At 53.0% G+C, this 14,912-nt stretch overlaps 12 non-coding genes across 12 annotated transcripts; all 12 read left to right on the top strand.

Annotated features, from left to right (window-relative positions):
* Window positions 1–689: 689 nt before the first annotated feature.
* trnat-ugu (transfer RNA threonine (anticodon UGU)) lies at window positions 690–762 on the top strand. Its single transcript has one exon. It is a non-coding gene; the product is annotated as a tRNA-Thr (tRNA).
* Window positions 763–1,913: 1,151 nt separating this feature from the next.
* On the top strand, window positions 1,914–1,986 carry trnat-ugu (transfer RNA threonine (anticodon UGU)). Its single transcript has one exon. It is a non-coding gene; the product is annotated as a tRNA-Thr (tRNA).
* Window positions 1,987–3,137: 1,151 nt separating this feature from the next.
* On the top strand, window positions 3,138–3,210 carry trnat-ugu (transfer RNA threonine (anticodon UGU)). Its single transcript has one exon. It is a non-coding gene; the product is annotated as a tRNA-Thr (tRNA).
* Window positions 3,211–4,361: 1,151 nt separating this feature from the next.
* On the top strand, window positions 4,362–4,434 carry trnat-ugu (transfer RNA threonine (anticodon UGU)). The gene has a single exon. It is a non-coding gene; the product is annotated as a tRNA-Thr (tRNA).
* A 1,151-nt stretch (window positions 4,435–5,585) lies between these two features.
* Window positions 5,586–5,658, top strand: trnat-ugu (transfer RNA threonine (anticodon UGU)). The gene has a single exon. It is a non-coding gene; the product is annotated as a tRNA-Thr (tRNA).
* A 1,151-nt stretch (window positions 5,659–6,809) lies between these two features.
* Window positions 6,810–6,882, top strand: trnat-ugu (transfer RNA threonine (anticodon UGU)). The gene has a single exon. It is a non-coding gene; the product is annotated as a tRNA-Thr (tRNA).
* Window positions 6,883–8,033: 1,151 nt separating this feature from the next.
* trnat-ugu (transfer RNA threonine (anticodon UGU)) lies at window positions 8,034–8,106 on the top strand. Its single transcript has one exon. It is a non-coding gene; the product is annotated as a tRNA-Thr (tRNA).
* A 1,151-nt stretch (window positions 8,107–9,257) lies between these two features.
* trnat-ugu (transfer RNA threonine (anticodon UGU)) lies at window positions 9,258–9,330 on the top strand. Its single transcript has one exon. It is a non-coding gene; the product is annotated as a tRNA-Thr (tRNA).
* Window positions 9,331–10,481: 1,151 nt separating this feature from the next.
* Window positions 10,482–10,554, top strand: trnat-ugu (transfer RNA threonine (anticodon UGU)). The gene has a single exon. It is a non-coding gene; the product is annotated as a tRNA-Thr (tRNA).
* A 1,151-nt stretch (window positions 10,555–11,705) lies between these two features.
* On the top strand, window positions 11,706–11,778 carry trnat-ugu (transfer RNA threonine (anticodon UGU)). The gene has a single exon. It is a non-coding gene; the product is annotated as a tRNA-Thr (tRNA).
* Window positions 11,779–12,929: 1,151 nt separating this feature from the next.
* On the top strand, window positions 12,930–13,002 carry trnat-ugu (transfer RNA threonine (anticodon UGU)). Its single transcript has one exon. It is a non-coding gene; the product is annotated as a tRNA-Thr (tRNA).
* A 1,156-nt stretch (window positions 13,003–14,158) lies between these two features.
* trnat-ugu (transfer RNA threonine (anticodon UGU)) lies at window positions 14,159–14,231 on the top strand. Its single transcript has one exon. It is a non-coding gene; the product is annotated as a tRNA-Thr (tRNA).
* The last annotated feature ends 681 nt before the right edge of the window (window positions 14,232–14,912 follow it).

A 14,912-nucleotide genomic window follows, 5' to 3' on the forward strand; every position in this document is an offset into this window, starting at 1 on the left:
ACAGAAGCATAGGATCTCTCCAGTTTGGAAACAGGCCATTCCGCCCGACGAGTCGCTCAGTGGTTCTCACTGCTGCCTGACAGCGCTACTAGGGACCCAGGCTCGATTCCAACTGTCGGGAGTCGATTCCGTGTCGAGTTTGCACATTCTCCCAGAGTCTGCGTGGGTTTGCTCGGGTTTCCTCCCACAGTCCAAAGACGTGCAGGTCGAGTGAATTGGCCATTCTAAATTGTCATCGATGCATTATTCAGTGAGAACCGGGTCTGGGCGGGTTGCTCTTCAGAGGATCGATGTGGACTTTTTGGGCTGAAGGGCCTGTTTCCACACTGTAGCCAATCTAATTTATTCCAATCTCGTCAACACCGACCCTGCAGAGAGCAATCGACCCAGATCCATTGCGCACACTGCATCATTCTCCATTGAATGCTGACTAATCCACCCTTCCGGGCCCGCACAATCACCGGACACAATGGGACAATGAAGCATGGCCAATCCCGCAGAAGCTACACATCTTTGTACTGAGAGCGGTAACCGGAGCAGCCGGAGCAAACCCACGCACACTCACGCGCGGGCAGAATGTTCAAACTGCACAGACGGTGACGCGAGGGTCGATTGGAACCTGTGTCCCAAGCGCTTTGAGTCAGCCAGTGTGAACCAATCAGCCGCGAGCGCTGAGCGCAGCGCCACCCGGCTCCATAGCTCAGCGGTTAGAGCACTGGTCTTGTAAACCAGGGGTCGTGAGTTCAAATCTCACTGGGGCCCCGTCATCCGTGCTGCCCGGCCCGGCCAGAGCCGACTCTGTTTCAACGCTCGGGATGACACTGAGGAGCACTTGGTTAGAATCGCTCCACGCCAGTTTGTGGTCCAAGCGGCTCCTTTGGCAGCACGAGCGTTCACCCTCCAACCACCGGATGAACGAGTCGAGCTCAGGAAAAACCCTGTTGGTCTGACTGCTTGCTGCTGTTTTTGTCAATCAAGAGCTTGGGAATTGATGTCTGAAACACCAAGGTCATTACCCTGAAGTGACAGACACCTGTCTCCTCTCAAACCTGTTGAGCTTTTCCTGCAACTTCTGTTTTTGTCACTTACAGCTTTGAGTTGAAATCCACAAACTTCTTTTTTCTGCAGGCAAAGAACGGGGCTGTGTGTGTTCACGGATTTAACTTTGAGATCGCTGACCCCAGTCACTCCAAGCGAGCGAATGACAATTCCCAATTATGTCTGGACAGAAATCACAGAAGCATAGGATCTCTCCAGTTTGGAAACAGGCCATTCCGCCCGACGAGTCGCTCAGTGGTTCTCACTGCTGCCTGACAGCGCTACTAGGGACCCAGGCTCGATTCCAACTGTCGGGAGTCGATTCCGTGTCGAGTTTGCACATTCTCCCAGAGTCTGCGTGGGTTTGCTCGGGTTTCCTCCCACAGTCCAAAGACGTGCAGGTCGAGTGAATTGGCCATTCTAAATTGTCATCGATGCATTATTCAGTGAGAATCGGGTCTGGGCGGGTTACTCTTCAGTGGATCGATGTGGACTTGTTGGGCTGAAGGGCCTGTTTCCACACTGTAGCCAATCTAATTTATTCTAATCTCGTCAACACCGACCCTGCAGAGAGCAATCGACCCAGATCCTTTGCGCACACTGCATCATTCTCCATTGAATGCTGACTAATCCACCCTTCCGGGCCCGCACAATCACCGGACACAATGGGACAATGAAGCATGGCCAATCCCGCAGAAGCTACACATCTTTGTACTGAGAGCGGTAACCGGAGCAGCCGGAGCAAACCCACGCGCGGGCAGAATGTTCAAACTGCACAGACGGTGACGCGAGGGTCGATTGGAACCTGTGTCCCAAGCGCTTTGAGTCAGCCAGTGTGAACCAATCAGCCGCGAGCGCTGAGCGCAGCGCCACCCGGCTCCATAGCTCAGCGATTAGAGCACTGGTCTTGTAAACCAGGGGTCGTGAGTTCAAATCTCACTGGGGCCTCGTCATCCGTGCTGCCCGGCCCGGCCAAAGCCGACTCTGTTTCAACGCTCGGGATGATACTGAGGAGCACTTGGTTAGAATCGCTCCACGCCAGTTTGTGGTCCAAGCGGCTCCTTTGGCAGCACGAGCGTTCACCCTCCAACCAACGGATGAACGAGTCGAGCTCAGGAAAAACCCTGTTGGTCTGACTGCTTGCTGCCGTTTTTGTCAATCAAGAGCTTGGGAATTGATGTCTGAAACACCAAGGTCATTACCCTGAAGTGACAGACACCTGTCTCCTCTCAAACCTGTTGAGCTTTTCCTGCAACTTCTGTTTTTGTCACTTACAGCGTTGAGTTGAAATCCACAAACTTCTTTTTTCTGCAGGCAAAGAACGGGGCTGTGTGTGTTCACGGATTTAACTTTGAGATCGCTGACCCCAGTCACTCCAAGCGAGCGAATGACAATTCCCAATTATGTCTGGACAGAAATCACAGAAGCATAGGATCTCTCCAGTTTGGAAACAGGCCATTCCGCCCGACGAGTCGCTCAGTGGTTCTCACTGCTGCCTGACAGCGCTACTAGGGACCCAGGCTCGATTCCAACTGTCGGGAGTCGATTCCGTGTCGAGTTTGCACATTCTCCCAGAGTCTGCGTGGGTTTGCTCGGGTTTCCTCCCACAGTCCAAAGACGTGCAGGTCGAGTGAATTGGCCATTCTAAATTGTCATCGATGCATTATTCAGTGAGAAACGGGTCTGGGCGGGTTACTCTTCAGTGGATCGATGTGGACTTGTTGGGCTGAAGGGCCTGTTTCCACACTGTAGCCAATCTAATTTATTCTAATCTCGTCAACACCGACCCTGCAGAGAGCAATCGACCCAGATCCATTGCGCACACTGCATCATTCTCTATTGAATGCTGACTAATCCACCCTTCCGGGCCCGCACAATCACCGGACACAATGGGACAATGAAGCATGGCCAATCCCGCAAACGCTACACATCTTTGTACTGAGAGCGGTAACCGGAGCAGCCGGAGCAAACCCACGCGCGGGCAGAATGTTCAAACTGCACAGACAGTGACGCGAGGGTCGATTGGAACCTGTGTCCCAAGCGCTTTGAGTCAGCCAGTGTGAACCAATCAGCCGCGAGCGCTGAGCGTAGCGCCACCCGGCTCCATAGCTCAGCGGTTAGAGCACTGGTCTTGTAAACCAGGGGTCGTGAGTTCAAATCTCACTGGGGCCCCGTCATACGTGCTGCCCGGCCCGGCCAAAGCCGACTCTGTTTCAACGCTCGGGATGAGACTGAGGAGCACTTTGTTGGAATCGCTCCACGCCAGTTTGTGGTCCAAGCGGCTCCTTTGGCAGCACGAGCGTTCACCCTCCAACCACCGGATGAACGAGTCGAGCTCAGGAAAAACCCTGTTGGTCTGACTGCTTGCTGCTGTTTTTGTCAATCAAGAGCTTGGGAATTGATGTCTGAAACACCAAGGTCATTACCCTGAAGTGACAGACACCTGTCTCCTCTCAAACCTGTTGAGCTTTTCCTGCAACTTCTGTTTTTGTCACTTACAGCGTTGAGTTGAAATCCACAAACTTCTTTTTTCTGCAGGCAAAGAACGGGGCTGTGTGTGTTCACGGATTTAACTTTGAGATCGCTGACCCCAGTCACTCCAAGCGAGCGAATGACAATTCCCAATTATGTCTGGACAGAAATCACAGAAGCATAGGATCTCTCCAGTTTGGAAACAGGCCATTCCGCCCGACGAGTCGCTCAGTGTTTCTCACTGCTGCCTGACAGCGCTACTAGGGACCCAGGCTCGATTCCAACTGTCGGGAGTCGATTCCGTGTCGAGTTTGCACATTCTCCCAGAGTCTGCGTGGGTTTGCTCGGGTTTCCTCCCACAGTCCAAAGACGTGCAGGTCGAGTGAATTGGCCATTCTAAATTGTCATCGATGCATTATTCAGTGAGAAACGGGTCTGGGCGGGTTACTCTTCAGTGGATCGATGTGGACTTGTTGGGCTGAAGGGCATGTTTCCACACTGTAGCCAATCTAATTTATTCTAATCTCGTCAACACCGACCCTGCAGAGAGCAATCGACCCAGATCCATTGCGCACACTGCATCATTCTCCATTGAATGCTGACTAATCCACCCTTCCGGGCCCGTACAATCACCGGACACAATGGGACAATGAAGCATGGCCAATCCCGCAAACGCTACACATCTTTGTACTGAGAGCGGTAACCGGAGCAGCCGGAGCAAACCCACGCGCGGGCAGAATGTTCAAACTGCACAGACGGTGACGCGAGGGTCGATTGGAACCTGTGTCCCAAGCGCTTTGAGTCAGCCAGTGTGAACCAATCAGCCGCGAGCGCTGTGCGCGGCGCCACCCGGCTCCACAGCTCAGCGGTTAGAGCACTGGTCTTGTAAACCAGGGGTCGTGAGTTCAAATCTCACTGGGGCCTCGTCATACGTGCTGCCCGGCCCGGCCAAAGCCGACTCTGTTTCAACGCTCGGGATGAGACTGAGGAGCACTTTGTTGGAATCGCTCCACGCCAGTTTGTGGTCCAAGCGGCTCCTTTGGCAGCACGAGCGTTCACCCTCCAACCACCGGATGAACGAGTCGAGCTCAGGAAAAACCCTGTTGGTCTGACTGCTTGCTGCTGTTTTTGTCAATCAAGAGCTTGGGAATTGATGTCTGAAACACCAAGGTCATTACCCTGAAGTGACAGACACCTGTCTCCTCTCAAACCTGTTGAGCTTTTCCTGCCACTTCTGTTTTTGTCACTTACAGCGTTGAGTTGAAATCCACAAACTTCTTTTTTCTGCAGGCAAAGAACGGGGCTGTGTGTGTTCACGGATTTAACTTTGAGATCGCTGACCCCAGTCACTCCAAGCGAGCGAATGACAATTCCCAATTATGTCTGGACAGAAATCACAGAAGCATAGGATCTCTCCAGTTTGGAAACAGGCCATTCCGCCCATCGAGTCGCTCAGTGTTTCTCACTGCTGCCTGACAGCGCTACTAGGGACCCAGGCTCGATTCCAACTGTCGGGATTCAATTCCGTGTCGAGTTTGCACATTCTCCCAGAGTCTGCGTGGGTTTGCTCGGGTTTCCTCCCACAGTCCAAAGACGTGCAGGTCGAGTGAATTGGCCATTCTAAATTGTCATCGATGCATTATTCAGTGAGAAACGGGTCTGGGCGGGTTACTCTTCAGTGGATCGATGTGGACTTGTTGGGCTGAAGGGCCTGTTTCCACACTGTAGCCAATCTAATTTATTCTAATCTCGTCAACACCGACCCTGCAGAGAGCAATCGACCCAGATCCTTTGCGCACACTGCATCATTCTCCATTGAATGCTGACTAATCCACCCTTCCGGGCCCGCACAATCACCGGACACAATGGAACAATGAAGCATGGCCAATCCCGCAAAAGCTACACATCTTTGTACTGAGAGCGGTAACCGGAGCAGCCGGAGCAAACCCACGCGCGGGCAGAATGTTCAAACTGCACAGACGGTGACGCGAGGGTCGATTGGAACCTGTGTCCAAAGCGCTTTGAGTCAGCCAGTGTGAACCAATCAGCCGCGAGCGCTGAGCGCAGCGCCACCCGGCTCCACAGCTCAGCGGTTAGAGCACTGGTCTTGTAAACCAGAGGTCGTGAGTTCAAATCTCACTGGGGCCTCGTCATCCGTGCTGCCCGGCCCGGCCAGAGCCGACTCTGTTTCAACGCTCGGGATGAGACTGAGGAGCACTTTGTTGGAATCGCTCCACGCCAGTTTGTGGTCCAAGCGGCTCCTTTGGCAGCACGAGCGTTCACCCTCCAACCACCGGATGAACGAGTCGAGCTCAGGAAAAACCCTGTTGGTCTGACTGCTTGCTGCTGTTTTTGTCAATCAAGAGCTTGGGAATTGATGTCTGAAACACCAAGGTCATTACCCTGAAGTGACAGACACCTGTCTCCTCACAAACCTGTTGAGCTTTTCCTGCAACTTCTGTTTTTGTCACTTACAGCGTTGAGTTGAAATCCACAAACTTCTTTTTTCTGCAGGCAAAGAACGGGGCTGTGTGTGTTCACGGATTTAACTTTGAGATCGCTGACCCCAGTCACTCCAAGCGAGCGAATGACAATTCCCAATTATGTCTGGACAGAAATCACAGAAGCATAGGATCTCTCCAGTTTGGAAACAGGCCATTCCGCCCGACGAGTCGCTCAGTGGTTCTCACTGCTGCCTGACAGCGCTACTAGGGACCCAGGCTCGATTCCAACTGTCGGGAGTCGATTCCGTGTCGCGTTTGCACATTCTCCCAGAGTCTGCGTGGGTTTGCTCGGGTTTCCTCCCACAGTCCAAAGACGTGCAGGTCGAGTGAATTGGCCATTCTAAATTGTCATCGATGCATTATTCAGTGAGAAACGGGTCTGGGCGGGTTACTCTTCAGAGGATCGATGTGGACTTGTTGGGCTGAAGGGCATGTTTCCACACTGTAGCCAATCTAATTTATTCTAATCTCGTCAACACCGACCCTGCAGAGAGCAATCGACCCAGATCCTTTGCGCACACTGCATCATTCTCCATTGAATGCTGACTAATCCACCCTTCCGGGCCCGCACAATCACCGGACACAATGGGACAATGAAGCATGGCCAATCCCGCAGAAGCTACACATCTTTGTACTGAGGGCGGTAACCGGAGCAGACGGAGCAAACCCACGCGCGGGCAGAATGTTCAAACTGCACAGACGGTGACGCGAGGGTCGATTGGAACCTGTGTCCCAAGCGCTTTGAGTCAGCCAGTGTGAACCAATCAGCCGCGAGCGCTGAGCGCAGCGCCACCCGGCTCCATAGCTCAGCGGTTAGAGCACGGGTCTTGTAAACCAGGGGTCGTGAGTTCAAATCTCACTGGGGCCCCGTCATCCGTGCTGCCCGGCCCGGCCAGAGCCGACTCTGTTTCAACGCTCGGGATGAGACTGAGGAGCACTTTGTTGGAATCGCTCCACGCCAGTTTGTGGTCCAAGCGGCTCCTTTGGCAGCACGAGCGTTCACCCTCCAACCACCGGATGAACGAGTCGAGCTCAGGAAAAACCCTGTTGGTCTGACTGCTTGCTGCTGTTTTTGTCAATCAAGAGCTTGGGAATTGATGTCTGAAACAACAAGGTCATTACCCTGAAGTGACAGACACCTGTCTCCTCTCAAACCTGTTGAGCTTTTCCTGCAACTTATGTTTTTGTCACTTACAGCGTTGAGTTGAAATCAACAAACTACTTTTTTCTGCAGGCAAAGAACGGGGCTGTGTGTGTTCACGGATTTAACTTTGAGATCGCTGACCCCAGTCACTCCAAGCGAGCGAATGACAATTCCCAATTATGTCTGGACAGAAATCACAGAAGCATAGGATCTCTCCAGTTTGGAAACAGGCCATTCCGCCCGACGAGTCGCTCAGTGGTTCTCACTGCTGCCTGACAGCGCTACTAGGGACCCAGGCTCGATTCCAACTGTCGGGAGTCGATTCCGTGTCGCGTTTGCACATTCTCCCAGAGTCTGCGTGGGTTTGCTCGGGTTTCCTCCCACAGTCCAAAGACGTGCAGGTCGAGTGAATTGGCCATTCTAAATTGTCATCGATGCATTATTCAGTGAGAAACGGGTCTGGGCGGGTTACTCTTCAGTGGATCGATGTGGACTTGTTGGGCTGAAGGGCCTGTTTCCACACTGTAGCCAATCTAATTTATTCTAATCTCGTCAACACCGACCCTGCAGAGAGCAATCGACCCAGATCCTTTGCGCACACTGCATCATTCTCCATTGAATGCTGACTAATCCACCCTTCCGGGCCCGCACAATCACCGGACACAATGGGACAATGAAGCATGGCCAATCCCGCAGAAGCTACACATCTTTGTACTGAGAGCGGTAACCGGAGCAGCCGGAGCAAACCCACGCGCGGGCAGAATGTTCAAACTGCACAGACGGTGACGCGAGGGTCGATTGGAACCTGTGTCCCAAGCGCTTTGAGTCAGCCAGTGTGAACCAATCAGCCGCGAGCGCTGAGCGCAGCGCCACCCGGCTCCATAGCTCAGCGGTTAGAGCACTGGTCTTGTAAACCAGGGGTCGTGAGTTCAAATCTCACTGGGGCCTCGTCATCCGTGCTGCCCGGCCCGGCCAAAGCCGACTCTGTTTCAACGCTCGGGATGATACTGAGGAGCACTTGGTTAGAATCGCTCCACGACAGTTTGTGGTCCAAGCGGCTCCTTTGGCAGCACGAGCGTTCACCCTCCAACCACCGGATGAACGAGTCGAGCTCAGGAAAAACCCTGTTGGTCTGACTGCTTGCTGCTGTTTTTGTCAATCAAGAGCTTGGGAATTGATGTCTGAAACACCAAGGTCATTACCCTGAAGTGACAGACACCTGTCTCCTCTCAAACCTGTTGAGCTTTTCCTGCAACTTCTGTTTTTGTCACTTACAGCGTTGAGTTGAAATCCACAAACTTCTTTTTTCTGCAGGCAAAGAACGGGGCTGTGTGTGTTCACGGATTTAACTTTGAGATCGCTGACCCCAGTCACTCCAAGCGAGCGAATGACAATTCCCAATTATGTCTGGACAGAAATCACAGAAGCATAGGATCTCTCCAGTTTGGAAACAGGCCATTCCGCCCGACGAGTCGCTCAGTGGTTCTCACTGCTGCCTGACAGCGCTACTAGGGACCCAGGCTCGATTCCAACTGTCGGGAGTCGATTCCGTGTCGAGTTTGCACATTCTCCCAGAGTCTGCGTGGGTTTGCTCGGGTTTCCTCCCACAGTCCAAAGACGTGCAGGTCGAGTGAATTGGCCATTCTAAATTGTCATCGATGCATTATTCAGTGAGAAACGGGTCTGGGCGGGTTACTCTTCAGAGGATCGATGTGGACTTGTTCGGCTGAAGGGCCTGTTTCCACACTGTAGCCAATCTAATTTATTCTAATCTCGTCAACACCGACCCTGCAGAGAGCAATCGACCCAGATCCTTTGCGCACACTGCATCATTCTCCATTGAATGCTGACTAATCCACCCTTCCGGGCCCGCACAATCACCGGACACAATGGGACAATGAAGCATGGCCAATCCCGCAGAAGCTACACATCTTTGTACTGAGAGCGGTAACCGGAGCAGACGGAGCAAACCCACGCGCGGGCAGAATGTTCAAACTGCACAGACGGTGACGCGAGGGTCGATTGGAACCTGTGTCCCAAGCGCTTTGAGTCAGCCAGTGTGAACCAATCAGCCGCGAGCGCTGAGCGCAGCGCCACCCGGCTCCATAGCTCAGCGGTTAGAGCACTGGTCTTGTAAACCAGGGGTCGTGAGTTCAAATCTCACTTTGGCCTCATCGTCCGTGCTGTCCGGCCCGGCCAGAGCCGACTCTGTTTCAACGCTCGGAATGAGACTGAGGAGCACTTTGTTGGAATCGCTCCACGCCAGTTTGTGGTCCAAGCGGCTCCTTTGGCAGCACGAGCGTTCACCCTCCAACCACGGGATGCACGAGTCGAGCTCAGGAAAAACCCTGTTGGTCTGACTGCTTGCTGCTGTTGTTGTCAATCAAGAGCTTGGGAATTGATGTCTGAAACACCAAGGTCATTACCCTGAAGTGACAGACACCTGTCTCCTCACAAACCTGTTGAGCTTTTCCTGCAACTTCTGTTTTTGTCACTTACAGCGTTGAGTTGAAATCCACAAACTTCTTTTTTTTGCAGGCAAAGAACGGGGCTGTGTGTGTTCACGGATTTAACTTTGAGATCGCTGACCCCAGTCACTCCAAGCGAGCGAATGACAATTCCCAATTATGTCTGGACAGAAATCACAGAAGCATAGGATCTCTCCAGTTTGGAAACAGGCCATTCCGCCCGACGAGTCGCTCAGTGGTTCTCACTGCTGCCTGACAGCGCTACTAGGGACCCAGGCTCGATTCCAACTGTCGGGAGTCGATTCCGTGTCGCGTTTGCACATTCTCCCAGAGTCTGCGTGGGTTTGCTCGGGTTTCCTCCCACAGTCCAAAGACGTGCAGGTCGAGTGAATTGGCCATTCTAAATTGTCATCGATGCATTATTCAGTGAGAAACGGGTCTGGGCGGGTTACTCTTCAGTGGATCGATGTGGACTTGTTGGGCTGAAGGGCCTGTTTCCACACTGTAGCCAATCTAATTTATTCTAATCTCGTCAACACCGACCCTGCAGAGAGCAATCGACCCAGATCCTTTGCGCACACTGCATCATTCTCCATTGAATGCTGACTAATCCACCCTTCCGGGCCCGCACAATCACCGGACACAATGGGACAATGAAGCATGGCCAATCCCGCAAAAGCTACACATCTTTGTACTGAGAGCGGTAACCGGAGCAGCCGGAGCAAACCCACGCGCGGGCAGAATGTTCAAACTGCACAGACGGTGACGCGAGGGTCGATTGGAACCTGTGTCCAAAGCGCTTTGAGTCAGCCAGTGTGAACCAATCAGCCGCGAGCGCTGAGCGCACCGCCACCCGGCTCCACAGCTCAGCGGTTAGAGCACTGGTCTTGTAAACCAGGGGTCGTGAGTTCAAATCTCACTGGGGCCTCGTCATCCGTGCTGCCTGGCCCGGCCAAAGCCGACTCTGTTTCAACGCTCGGGATGAGACTGAGGAGCACTTTGTTGGAATCGTTCCACGCCAGTTTGTGGTCCAAGCGGCTCGTTTGGCAGCACGAGCGTTCACCCTCCAACCACCGGATGAACGAGTCGAGCTCAGGAAAAACCCTGTTGGTCTGACTGCTTGCTACTGTTTTTGTCAATCAAGAGCTTGGGAATTGATGTCTGAAACACCAAGGTCATTACCCTGAAATGACAGACACCTGTCTCCTCTCAAACCTGTTGAGCTTTTCCTGCAACTTCTGTTTTTGTCACTTACAGCTTTGAGTTGAAATCAACAAACGACTTTTTTCTGCAGGCAAAGAACGGGGCTGTGTGTGTTCACGGATTTAACTTTGAGATCGCTGACCCCAGTCACTCCAAGCGAGCGAATGACAATTCCCAATTATGTCTGGACAGAAATCACAGAAGCATAGGATCTCTCCAGTTTGGAAACAGGCCATTCCGCCCGACGAGTCGCTCAGTGGTTCTCACTGCTGCCTGACAGCGCTACTAGGGACCCAGGCTCGATTCCAACTGTCGGGAGTCGATTCCGTGTCGAGTTTGCACATTCTCCCAGAGTCTGCGTGGGTTTGCTCGGGTTTCCTCCCACAGTCCAAAGACGTGCAGGTCGAGTGAATTGGCCATTCTAAATTGTCATCGATGCATTATTCAGTGAGAAACGGGTCTGGGCGGGTTACTCTTCAGAGGATCGATGTGGACTTGTTGGGCTGAAGGGCATGTTTCCACACTGTAGCCAATCTAATTTATTCTAATCTCGTCAACACCGACCCTGCAGAGAGCAATCGACCCAGATCCTTTGCGCACACTGCATCATTGTCCATTGAAAGCTGACTAATCCACCCTTCCGGGCCCGCACAATCACCGGACACAATGGGACAATGAAGCATGGCCAATCCCGCAGAAGCTACACATCTTTGTACTGAGAGCGGTAACCGGAGCAGCCGGAGCAAACCCACGCGCGGGCAGAATGTTCAAACTGCACAGACGGTGACGCGAGGGTCGATTGGAACCTGTGTCCCAAGCGCTTTGAGTCAGCCAGTGTGAACCAATCAGCCGCGAGCGCTGAGCGCAGCGCCACCCGGCTCCATAGCTCAGCGGTTAGAGCACTGGTCTTGTAAACCAGGGGTCGTGAGTTCAAATCTCACTGGGGCCTCGTCGTCCGTGCTGCCCGGCCCGGCCAGACCCGACTCTGTTTCAACGCTCGGGATGAGACTGGGGAGCACTTTGTTGGAATCGCTCCACGCCAGTTTGTGGTCCAAGCGGCTCCTTTGGCAGCACGAGCGTTCACCCTCCAACCACCGGATGAACGAGTCGAGCTCAGGAAAAACCCTGTTGGTCTGACTGCTTGCTGCTGTTTTTGTCAATCAAGAGCTTGGGAATTGATGTCTGAAACACCAAGGTCATTACCCTGAAGTGACAGACACCTGTCTCCTCTCAAACCTGTTGAGCTTTTCCTGCAACTTCTGTTTTTGTCACTTACAGCTTTGAGTTGAAATCAACAAACTACTTTTTTCTGCAGGCAAAGAACGGGGCTGTGTGTGTTCACGGATTTAACTTTGAGATCGCTGACCCCAGTCACTCCAAGCGAGCGAATGACAATTCCCAATTATGTCTGGACAGAAATCACAGAAGCATAGGATCTCTCCAGTTTGGAAACAGGCCATTCCGCCCGACGAGTCGCTCAGTGGTTCTCACTGCTGCCTGACAGCGCTACTAGGGACCCAGGCTCGATTCCGACTGTCGGGAGTCGATTCCGTATCGAGTTTGCACATTCTCCCAGAGTCTGCGTGGGTTTGCTTGGGTTTCCTCCCACAGTCCAAAGACGTGCAGGTCGAGTGAATTGGCCATTCTAAATTGTCATCGATGCATTATTCAGTGAGAAACGGGTCTGGGCGGGTTACTCTTCAGTGGATCAATGTGGACTTGTTGGGCTGAAGGGCCTGTTTCCACACTGTAGCCAATCTAATTTATTCTAATCTCGTCAACACCGACCCTGCAGAGAGCAATCGACCCAGATCCATTGCGCACACTGCATCATTCTCCATTGAATGCTGACTAATCCACCCTTCCGGGCCCGCACAATCACCGGACACAATGGGACAATGAAGCATGGCCAATCCCGCAGAAGCTACACATCTTTGTACTGAGAGCGGTAACCGGAGCAGCCGGAGCAAACCCACGCGCGGGCAGAATGTTCAAACTGCACAGACGGTGACGCGAGGGTCGATTGGAACCTGTGTCCCAAGCGCTTTGAGTCAGCCAGTGTGAACCAATCAGCCGCGAGCGCTGAGCGCAGCGCCACCCGGCTCCATAGCTCAGCGGTTAGAGCACTGGTCTTGTAAACCAGGGGTCGTGAGTTCAAATCTCACTGGGGCCCCGGCATCCGTGCTGCCCGGCCCGGCCAGAGCCGACTCTGTTTCAACGCTCGGGATGACACTGAGGAGCACTTTGTTGGAATCGCTCCACGCCAGTTTGTGGTCCAAGCGGCTCCTTTGGCAGCACGAGCGTTCACCCTCCAACCACCGGATGAACGTGTCGAGCTCAGGAAAAACCCTGTTGGTCGGACTGCTTGCTGCTGTTTTTGTCAATCAAGAGCTTGGGAATTGATGTCTGAAACACCAAGGTCATTACCCTGAAGTGACAGACACCTGTCTCCTCTCAAACCTGTTGAGCTTTTCCTGCAACTTCTGTTTTTGTCACTTACAGCTTTGAGTTGAAATCCACAAACTTCTTTTTTCTGCAGGCAAAGAACGGGGCTGTGTGTGTTCACGGATTTAACTTTGAGATCGCTGACCCCAGTCACTCCAAGCGAGCGAATGACAATTCCCAATTATGTCTGGACAGAAATCACAGAAGCATAGGATCTCTCCAGTTTGGAAACAGGCCATTCCGCCCGACGAGTCGCTCAGTGGTTCTCACTGCTGCCTGACAGCGCTACTAGGGACCCAGGCTCGATTCCAACTGTCGGGAGTCGATTCCGTGTCGAGTTTGCACATTCTCCCAGAGTCTGCGTGGGTTTGCTCGGGTTTCCTCCCACAGTCCAAAGACGTGCAGGTCGAGTGAATTGGCCAGTCTAAATTGTCATCGATGCATTATTCAGTGAGAAACGGGTCTGGGCGGGTTACTCTTCAGTGGATCGATGTGGACTTGTTGGGCTGAAGGGCCTGTTTCCACACTGTAGCCAATCTAATTTATTCTAATCTCGTCAACACCGACCCTGCAGAGAGCAATCGACCCAGATCCTTTGCGCACACTGCATCATTCTCCATTGAATGCTGACTAATCCACCCTTCTGGGCCCGCACAATCACCGGACACAATGGGACAATGAAGCATGGCCAATCCCGCAAACGCTACACATCTTTGTACTGAGAGCGGTAACCGGAGCAGCCGGAGCAAACCCACGCGCGGGCAGAATGTTCAAACTGCACAGACGGTGACGCGAGGGTCGATTGGAACCTGTGTCCCAAGCGCTTTGAGTCAGCCAGTGTGAACCAAACAGCCGCGAGCGCTGAGCGGAGCGCAGCGCCACCCGGCTCCATAGCTCAGCGGTTAGAGCAGTGGTCTTGTAAACCAGGGGTCGTGAGTTCAAATCACGCTGGGGCCTCGTCATCCGTGCTGCACGGCCCGGCCAAAGCCGACTCTGTTTCAACGCTCGGGATGAGACTGAGGAGCACTTTGTTGGAATCGCTCCACGCCAGTTTGTGGTCCAAGCGGCTCCTTTGGCAGCACGAGCGTTCACCCTCCAACCACCGGATGAACGAGTCGAGCTCAGGAAAAACCCTGTTGGTCTGACTGCTTGCTGCTGTTTTTGTCAATCAAGAGCTTGGGAATTGATGTCTGAAACACCAAGGTCATTACCCTGAAGTGACAGACACCTGTCTCCTCTCAAACCTGTTGAGCTTTTCCTGCAACTTCTGTTTTTGTCACTTACAGCTTTGAGTTGAAATCAACAAACTACTTTTTTCTGCAGGCAAAGAACGGGGCTGTGTGTGTTCACGGATTTAACTTTGAGATCGCTGACCCCAGTCACTCCAAGCGAGCGAATGACAATTCCCAATTATGTCTGGACAGAAATCACAGAAGCATAGGATCTCTCCAGTTTGGAAACAGGCCATTCCGCCCGACGAGTCGCTCAGTGGTTCTCACTGCTGCCTGACAGCGCTACTAGGGACCCAGGCTCGATTCCAACTGTCGGGAGTCGATTCCGTGTCGAGTTTGCACATTCTCCCAGAGTCTGCGTGGGTTTGCTCGGGTTTCCTCCCACAGTCCAAAGACGTGCAGGTCG

Source organism: Chiloscyllium punctatum, chromosome 34 (genome assembly GCF_047496795.1).
Source record: "Chiloscyllium punctatum isolate Juve2018m chromosome 34, sChiPun1.3, whole genome shotgun sequence".
NCBI classification, from domain to species: Eukaryota; Metazoa; Chordata; class Chondrichthyes; order Orectolobiformes; family Hemiscylliidae; genus Chiloscyllium; species Chiloscyllium punctatum.